Here is an 8,669-nt window from a genome sequence, read left to right as displayed (position 1 = left end):
AGTTCAGCATCGTCCCTGTGCGGTGGGAGCTCTGAGTGAATCTAAAGCAGAATATGGCAAGCTGCTTAGCAAATACCTGGCTGCCCCTTCTAATCTTTCATCTCTCCTCTGACTTCTGCCACTGGGGTTTGTGTCCCACTCACCACTTTTAATTTTTCAACTGTCAAAAACAGAAAACGTTCTATCAATTATAGTCAGACGAATGTCATGAAGAATTTGCTGTTTGTTGAAATGAATGTATTGCTTGACAAGATGCTGACGTTTTGCCAAAGGAATCTACAGGGTTTATTAGTCATTTAGTTCTGGCACTAGTCAGCATGTTGGGTCTGTGTTTATTAATCACATAACTTTCAGTAGTTCTTGTATTGATGACATTAATTATTTTGTCATCAGCTTTTTATTCAATACGCATCAGTTTTGTCATACACATTTACAGTACAGCTATTTATGCATACTAATTAAATTTGTAATGTAGACCATGCATTTTCTGCTGCTTTCAAAGCTGCTTTTGAACCAATGTGTATTGTGTTTAGCTGGAAAATGACTCTGTTATTGTTCTCTTGCATTATTGACAAACTATTTTCCTGTTTAACACTGTAAAGCTGCTTTGACAACCAGTATTGTATAAAGTGCTATACAAATAAAGGTGCATCATATAGGCAGCATCCCAAAGTTAAACCTAATAAGTGAGTTGTTTGTAATGCTTTAAATAGGTAGGAAGTTGGAACCCATTAAAAATTTCCCTAATGAAGTTTATTTTGGTGTCTTCTCTGGTTAAATCATTAATTTGAACTTTTTCATATATTCTGCAGGTCAACGTTTCCGTTACACCTACTACGATGAAAGTCAAGGAGAGATCCTACAGATCTATCGAGCACCTTGACAAAATGGTAAACCTGTTTTCTATTCCCCTTTGCTCCTGGTAACTCACTTAATGTCTGACATATGAGGCTTACTTGCAACAAAGTCCTTTTAAGACACTCCTGTCACTCTGCGTTCATCTTTGAAACACCTCTCGGGGATGCAAGTGCAACTCCTATCTCTTTGAATGGGGAACATCAGGTTCTCCCAAAACTGTTCACTAAGCTTACGATTAAATTTCATATTTGAAATCACCAAAGAAATCTGACAACAACTGTGTCATAAATGCTATTACTTTTGTGCAAATAGTGTTATAAAAAGCTTATTTTTTTTAGGCTAGATCAGCCAGCGCGCATGCACAGTCCTAAGCACACGTCTCAGAGCGCTGACTGTTTCTATAGCAACCAGGACTTCTAATGGCAGCTGCAGTGACGCGCTGACTTTACCGATTAGCAATTGGCTCTTTCATTCATCCTGCGATTGAGTGGCCATATTGAGCGCTGTATTTTACCCCATTCAAAACTATAGAATACCCAAGACGTGACACGTCTTGGGTATCTATAGTCTTTGCTTGCACGTGGCCCATCTGGTGTTTGGTACACAATGTGCTAAATCCTATTGGTGGTTATAGAAAAAAAAGGTAAGGAATTTTTCTCCAAACTGAAGAGGGTATTGTTATGGTGAATGTAACAGGAAGGCGGTGATTCAAAGACTGACTAATACTTTCCACCATGACAGTCTGTCAAATAGCAGATGTTCTTAGCAACCCAAACCTCATTAAAGGCTTACCAACTGGGCAAAGTACTTTTTGCCTCTGTATGGTAATTTACTGGACAGGACCGGTGTTTGAACTACACAATGTAAAATCCAACATTAGGGGGCCCATAAATAAAACTAAAAAAAAAATTACAACTTATTAATGCCAGTAATGAGAGTTTTGTTGATGTCAGTAAAATGCATGCATGGTAATTTTTTTTAAATTTTTTTTTTGGGGAATGGGAATTATGAAAACAGTTGGACCCCATCTCCTTAGCAATTATTTGAAGAATATCATAATACTATTGTGGTCGCCATCCCATCGGCGTTCTTCTAAATGTAAGTCCCAAAAGAATGTTTCATATAAACGACTATATATTTTTTCTCCAGCCAGACATTTATTAGAAAACGGGTGTTGACTCATAAAAGCAAAAGCAAAATATGCAAATATGGACAGTCCATAAGCATGGTAATTAGACTAGCACTTAACTGTTGCAGAGCTTTTATTAAGTACTTTTCCCCCTAACTAATGTTTTCATTATAAAGCTTTTTAAGATTACCGTTGTGGTCTCAAAGTATCTCTTTAGTATGACTCTCCATTGATTCTCCTCACTCCATCAGGCCGTGGCGGAACTGAAAAAGAATGGTATAGACATGAACTTCTCTTTCCTAAACTATGCGCAGTCAAGCCAGTTGCCGAAACTGGTCGGACAGCTCTGTGAGGTTATGCTGCTGGAGCTCTCGTCGTTCATTGAGGTGAACTTTCCCAGGAGCCACGGAGCCTCCTAGAAGACCCCAGCCCCTCCCCCCGTCCGTTCCGACCACGTACCCCATCCTCCCCCACCTCTTCTATAGGAAGGACATACAAGTTTGTTGCAACTGGGAATCCTCATACATACCCCGAATCCGGATGTAACGTTAGATACTAACCTCCTCTTCCTACAGCTTTCCCTGTACCCCGTTTTCCACGTGAGGAAACTCGGATGATGCTATAGCTTGAAGTACAGACGCAATTTTTTGGTGTTGCAAGGTCAGATTTTTGGTTGTTTTTTTTCTTGTGGTTGGGGGGGGGTCTTAATGAGGCAAAATCTGCTTTTGACCCTCCAAGGGATGTTAGGTGTCTGAAGAGCCCTTTTGTAATTTAAAAGCAAGACACATTTAAAGTTTAAATAAAAGAAATAAAACCATCGACGTTGCACACTTTTTGCAAGTCTGCATATGTAATCTACATAATGTCTCCACCTATTGATAAAATAATGAGAAAAAGGAAGCGACAGACTGCAACATGCTGTGTCCATGTACACCTTGAGAATTGTAGTAATAGCTCCCGCGTTGGTCCTGTTGTAGGTTTTCAAAGGGCTACACAATACCCACTAACCCGCCACTGTTCTGGATATACCAAAAAATTGTTTTTCTTTCATCTAATCTTTATTGTAGTCAAATAAAGTTTTTTTCTTCTGATCTTATATTCTGTTCTGGTTTATTTTCTCTTGGTGATACCATTATTTAGCTTTTTTAGTTTTACTAGTGTTGAGATATCTCAAACTGTGTGGAAGCATAAGTATTTTGGTATTCTGAAACAATTTTATTTTCACATGCATGTAGCAGCCATGTTTAACATCTTAGTAGTAGTTCGTATGCACACCCGTATCAAGGAACCGCCAGAGGGGATTTTCTGAACAGCATTGGCATTTTTGTCTGGCTTTCGTCTTTATCCCATCTACTCCAGGCCTCCCAAAGAGCACAATGCAGCGAGATATTTCCTGGCAGGTGGCCATCTTAAGGACAACGCCAAGGCTCCTCTACATCCCCATCAAGGTTTGAATGTCTCAAACCAGTCCTCAAACAGGAAAACAGACAAAGCATGTCATACCATGCAGATGTGCCTTGGGTCAGTGTTAAACATGTTTTGTTTTTTTGTTTTTTTGGTCCTGTGTTCCACTCTTCATTAACCCATTAAAAATACTTGATTGTCTGTCTTGAATCGGTTGATCTTCTTACTGTTTTTAGAGTAGGGGAAAGATTCATCAGCTTCGCCCAGCACAACACCTGTTTCTTGTACTGTTAGGATTGTTTTCTTTTTTTTTTAATGTTAGTACTGTTTATTATTATTCAAACTATTATTGCATAAAAATGAACAGTTCTCACATTGTCAAACCTGTCGCAATTAATTGAAGCGCTCCTCAGTGGAGTCATTTTTGAATCTCAGGTTACATTGAAGCATTACAGAATTCTCGCCAGATATGACAAGGGTCATGGCTGATGGTTGCAAAGAAACAATAAAGTGTAATGACAAAAGTTTTTATGCTGTGGTGTGTCTATGCCTTGTCTTATTGTTTGCGACATTCCTTTCTGTGTTTGGGACATGATTACGAAAGTAGTTTGTGAGATATTGAGATGAGAGTTGGCTAAGATTTATTCAAGATACATATATTAAAAACACAAGTCATGTGTTTAAGATGTAGTCTTCAAGCCATTCCATTCTAAATAGAGGATAGTGGAATCATAGTTGAAACCACATTTCCAGTCTGAAGTAAGGGAAAATGAACTAAATGTGTATGTTGATCCACAGTAATAAAGTATTCAAATTACATTTTACATTTAGTCATTTTGCACAAAGCAGCTTTATCATCCGCGACTTACAATTGGGGGGATACATAAAGCAATTCTTAAAAGTAAAATCAGACACAGGGAGATGCTTGTACCAGTTTTTAGACATTGTTCAAATAAGAACAAGCTAGAAGAGAGAGAAGATAGGCAATATATATATATATATATATATATATATATATTTTTTAATTTTTTTTTTTTGATGAAATCAAGTAGCTTCTGAAGAGATGAGTTTTCAACTGTAGTTTAAAAATTGTCAGGAAGTTCCGCATACTGGATAGAGTGGGAAGAGATCATTCTACCCAGTATTAGGAATGAGTGAACGAGAATGTTGGAGAAGTGAGTTTTGAGCCTCTCTGTGAGTGGGTACCACAGGTGTCGCTCCTTTGCGGATCTCAGACTTCTGGAGGGATGTAGATTACGTAGTAGTGTTGATGGAAATGGAGTGGGGTGCGCTGGAGCGCGTAGGTCAACATTCTATATGCAGAAAGCATCAATGGCCAGAACTCCAGTCACGAGGCACTAACTAGCTTGTAGAGTGCAAGGAGATAAAGAGAGGAGTGTAACATGGGTTCTTTTTGGGCTCGTGGTACATTGCATGCCATGTGCAGGCACTTGTAGCTTCTACTTTTAAAGAGAAACCAGAAAGCCTTAGGCCCAGAGCATTACATAGACTTTCAAAACATAAAAAAAAAAATCACCACCATACGGAAATTTTGGATGGCAGTGTGAGGCTTAAATTAATAAAAGCAGGGCACATGGGAAATGCTTTCCTGAATTGCTTTGAGAGAGGCGTATTTTATGTTGAAAGAAAACAGATCTGTCAAGCAACACCCAGCCTCATGCAATCATCACATTATACGTGTGTTTATTCTAAATGGGGAAGAGGATGCAGGAGGCAGTGCATCTGCATAATAAAGATAGTTACCTTTTAATTTGTATATATACAGTAGCTAAATTCTCTGGGATAAGAGAACTTCCTATTTATTCCAGTTTATTTCTTTGAGATGATGTGGCTGGTTTGGTATTCAAGATTAGCTGGCATTAGAACCATGTTTTTGTACTTTGAGATACTTAGATTTTGACTCAGAGGGCTGGGGAAATTAAAAACATTTTATCTACTGCTCATTTTTTAGTGTTAGAAGTAAAAGCTCACGGGCAAGAAGCTAATCCTGATGTGTTTAGAATTTATTCTGTATAAGAACTATAAGAACGCTTTTTAAAGACAGGGAAATCAAGAGACGGTGGTTCCTACATTGTGCCCAGCCCAGCAAATACTTCACACTAATCTGTCTCCAGTTTAGCAGTATTGACATTCTCAAATCTCATGAGCCATTTCCCCAGGCTGCACTGAAATCACAGTGGAGTGAAGTGAACATTTGGTCGCTTCGCTTGGGACACACAGGTGTCAGCTGTAGGACCGCAAGTTTCTTCTCTCCTCCAGAAATGACTTCAGTGTTGGTCTCCATCTTACAACATGTTCTCTCTCATACAAAATGGAAAACTCGTTAATTGGATTAATCTGTTTTGAAATTAAATACTGGTCTACCTCTTTATTGCCAACTTAATTTCACTTTCTGCAGAGCAGGAAATATGCATTTAGAAGTCAACGGCCAATCAAAATAAAGTAGCTTAATGTTCACTGTTGATTTTTTTTTTTTTTTTAAAATTAAAATAATGCTAGAGGGTTATTTTTATAGATCAATTTATCAGCAGTCAGGCTGCAAAATTGGAATCCCTTTGCCGCTTCCTTGGAAACATAATTTGAAGACTTGGATTTCTTGAGCACCCTGTTTGTTTTTAAGTGACTTTTATTGAGTGACTGCTTTTTACCGGGACATAAACACTGAAAGGTTATTGGTATTATGGATAAATGTTGCATGGGGAAATACTTCTTTGCTGTTGGATGTAGTTTCTATGCATTGCATTCATCAGAGTTCTCAGCGGGTGCTCCATTACTTATTGGAAACAACTTGCTGCAAAGCTATAGAGGTAGACACATGCTTTTCCTGAAAGTCATGCGGAATTCATCAATAACCTCAGGGGATGTAATGATCTGGTAATACTTTTTTCAACAGTGTGCAAAATTGTCTGGAACTTCTGGTCTAATGATTACGTCAAAGTAAGCTTATGTAAATAAACCTGACTTCTTTCACTGCAAAATAAAAAAAGATTTTGTGTCTATTATCATTACTACACCGAAGAAACCCCTCCTGTTTGAACTTCTTCCAAAAAAGCGGGTCTTTTCTCTGGATAAAGATGGAAATCACATAAGCACACACAAAATTTGTGCATTTAATTATTAAATATTAAAAATATAGAGCAGCATTAAAATACCCCAGTTCATTTAAGTACTGTTATTTCAACATTAATATTAAATAATATTATAATTACAAGTATTTAACTGTGAAGTTACTTTAGTGCACATTTCAGAAACCTCTCAAAAGGTGCCTAAAGCTTCCCAAATGGTTCTTGCCAGTGTGGGAAAAATGTAAGGAAGTTCCAAATGTTGCCTTAAAGTATCTTTTTATTTTTACAGTCTGGAGAGGAGATTTCCTTTTGAAAAGGGGAAGATATGACACACACACTGTATGTGTGTGTCAAAAACAAGCCCAAAAAAAAAGCCCATTTGCCTTCTGGAAATATGATGATACTCTCAAAAGAATTAGTTTTTTTCATGCTTCAATTTGTGTAAACAGGTTGATGACAGAAAGACAGACTGGATTATTGCTTTTTTAACATACTGAGAAATCTAATTTCTCTGTCCATCTTTCCGAACATAAATGCACAGGACCAGGCGTGTGGCAGGTGAAAGCATCAACCGCGCCTCTCTTCTTTCTGGTGGCAAAAACAGCCAGGACTCTCACTAAGATGCACAAAAACAGACAAGCTTGTGTTTGTCACGCATGAATGCTGATGCTCCCCCCACCAGTGCATTAGTGGAAAAAAATCTCTCTAATTATGTTAAAGGGAAATCTCTTTGAAAAGGCATTCTCAGCTGAGGGGTGCATGCTGTAGCATGGTGATTCCGGCTCTCCCCTCTGCTTTTGGGGAGGAGCTGCTCTGAGGCGATGTGTTTGCAGAATTCTGGTGAGGGGTTAAGAGGGGAGATACAGCATTAGACTCAAACCTGGTCTGGAACCGGACAGAACATCAACCTCCATGCAGTGCCAGGAGCTCCTCGTGTGGGCCTGAGCTGGCGTGATCCTGGTGGGTGATGCACTTTGTATGTCTCATGAAGTCTCATGCTGCCTACGCCGTTACGTGGACACCTCGGGCAGCTCCATGATGGTGCCCGCAAGGCTGAGCCTGGTTCCTCCAGGAGCTTCCTGCTCTGCTGGTTCCTATGCTTTTGATGCTGACCACAGATGAAACAATGGCACCGGGAGACACTGATGCTCTGGACCTTCTGCCTGCAACTACTTCCAAAGGTAAGTCTTGTGAACGATGGAAAATGTGGAGATCATTGGTGGGGTTGAAAAAGAATTCATAATGTTACTAATGCTACTAACATCTTGTTAAATCAAGATGTTAAATTATTAGTATGGTAGTGTAAAATGCAGACAGGCTAGAGAAAATGGACATTGGCATGCCGTCACAGCTTTTTTGCTACCATTTACTTGTTTATTTAGTATGCAATGGACCCAAGTTCAGTTACTATAATGTTCTAGAGCCCTGCTTCTTTAGACAATCCAGCTGTGCTGACATTAATCAAGGTCTGCACAAATGTAACAGCAGCCAATTTATTCATGTTTCTTTGAGTAATTACACCGACGTGTAGCCAGAAGCAGATGAATAAAGTGAGAAATGTTTGAATCATTAACGGAAGCATGATCGGACAAAACACGACAGGTTTGGGAACAGTGTTGAATTAAAAAGACATAATAACAGTGGAAGTGTAATGTACTGAGGGCGACGACCAAAAGATGGTATTTGATATGTATCAACATTCTGGTTTGCAGGTGCTGCATCTACTCATGCGGACCAAAGGGCGGCCGTAGCCACTTAACATCATGCTGTCATGGATTGTGTTTTTGCTGCTATTATGGCTTCCTGCAGGCACACTATCTGCTGCACTGTGCTACATATGACAACACATGGTTTCCGATGCCTGTCTACTATCGGTAAAACATTGTTTACTGAAAGAATTGCTATAATACAGGATTGCTGCTTTTCAAATTGAATTGACATTTAAAATTTAGGTGGTGAACAGGAGCAAATTGTCAGTTGAATTTTTTTTTTAGACAGAAATAAATAAATGGTCCCCTATGGGATATTAACAAATTATTCATATTTTTTTATGAATTACAACGCTTATTTTTATAAATAATAAAACTGTGGATTGCTAAAGGGAAAAAATTTTTTAAATCTGTTTGGTAAAGTTTATAAAGAAATATATTGAATAAAACTGGGAAAAAATGTATTATAAGAGCAAATAATGC

At 38.5% G+C, this 8,669-nt stretch overlaps 2 pseudogenes; both read left to right on the top strand.

The window, feature by feature from the left end:
• Positions 1-16: 16 nt before the first annotated feature.
• LOC122143552 lies at positions 17-2,421 on the top strand (annotated as a pseudogene).
• Positions 2,422-7,389: 4,968 nt separating this feature from the next.
• LOC109101181 lies at positions 7,390-8,351 on the top strand (annotated as a pseudogene).
• The last annotated feature ends 318 nt before the right edge of the window (positions 8,352-8,669 follow it).

Source organism: Cyprinus carpio, unplaced genomic scaffold, assembly GCF_018340385.1.
Source record: "Cyprinus carpio isolate SPL01 unplaced genomic scaffold, ASM1834038v1 S000006241, whole genome shotgun sequence".
In the NCBI taxonomy this organism is placed as follows: Eukaryota; Metazoa; Chordata; class Actinopteri; order Cypriniformes; family Cyprinidae; genus Cyprinus; species Cyprinus carpio.
Note: the sequence above shows the minus strand (reverse complement) of the source record. Positions and strands in the feature narration are given on the sequence as shown.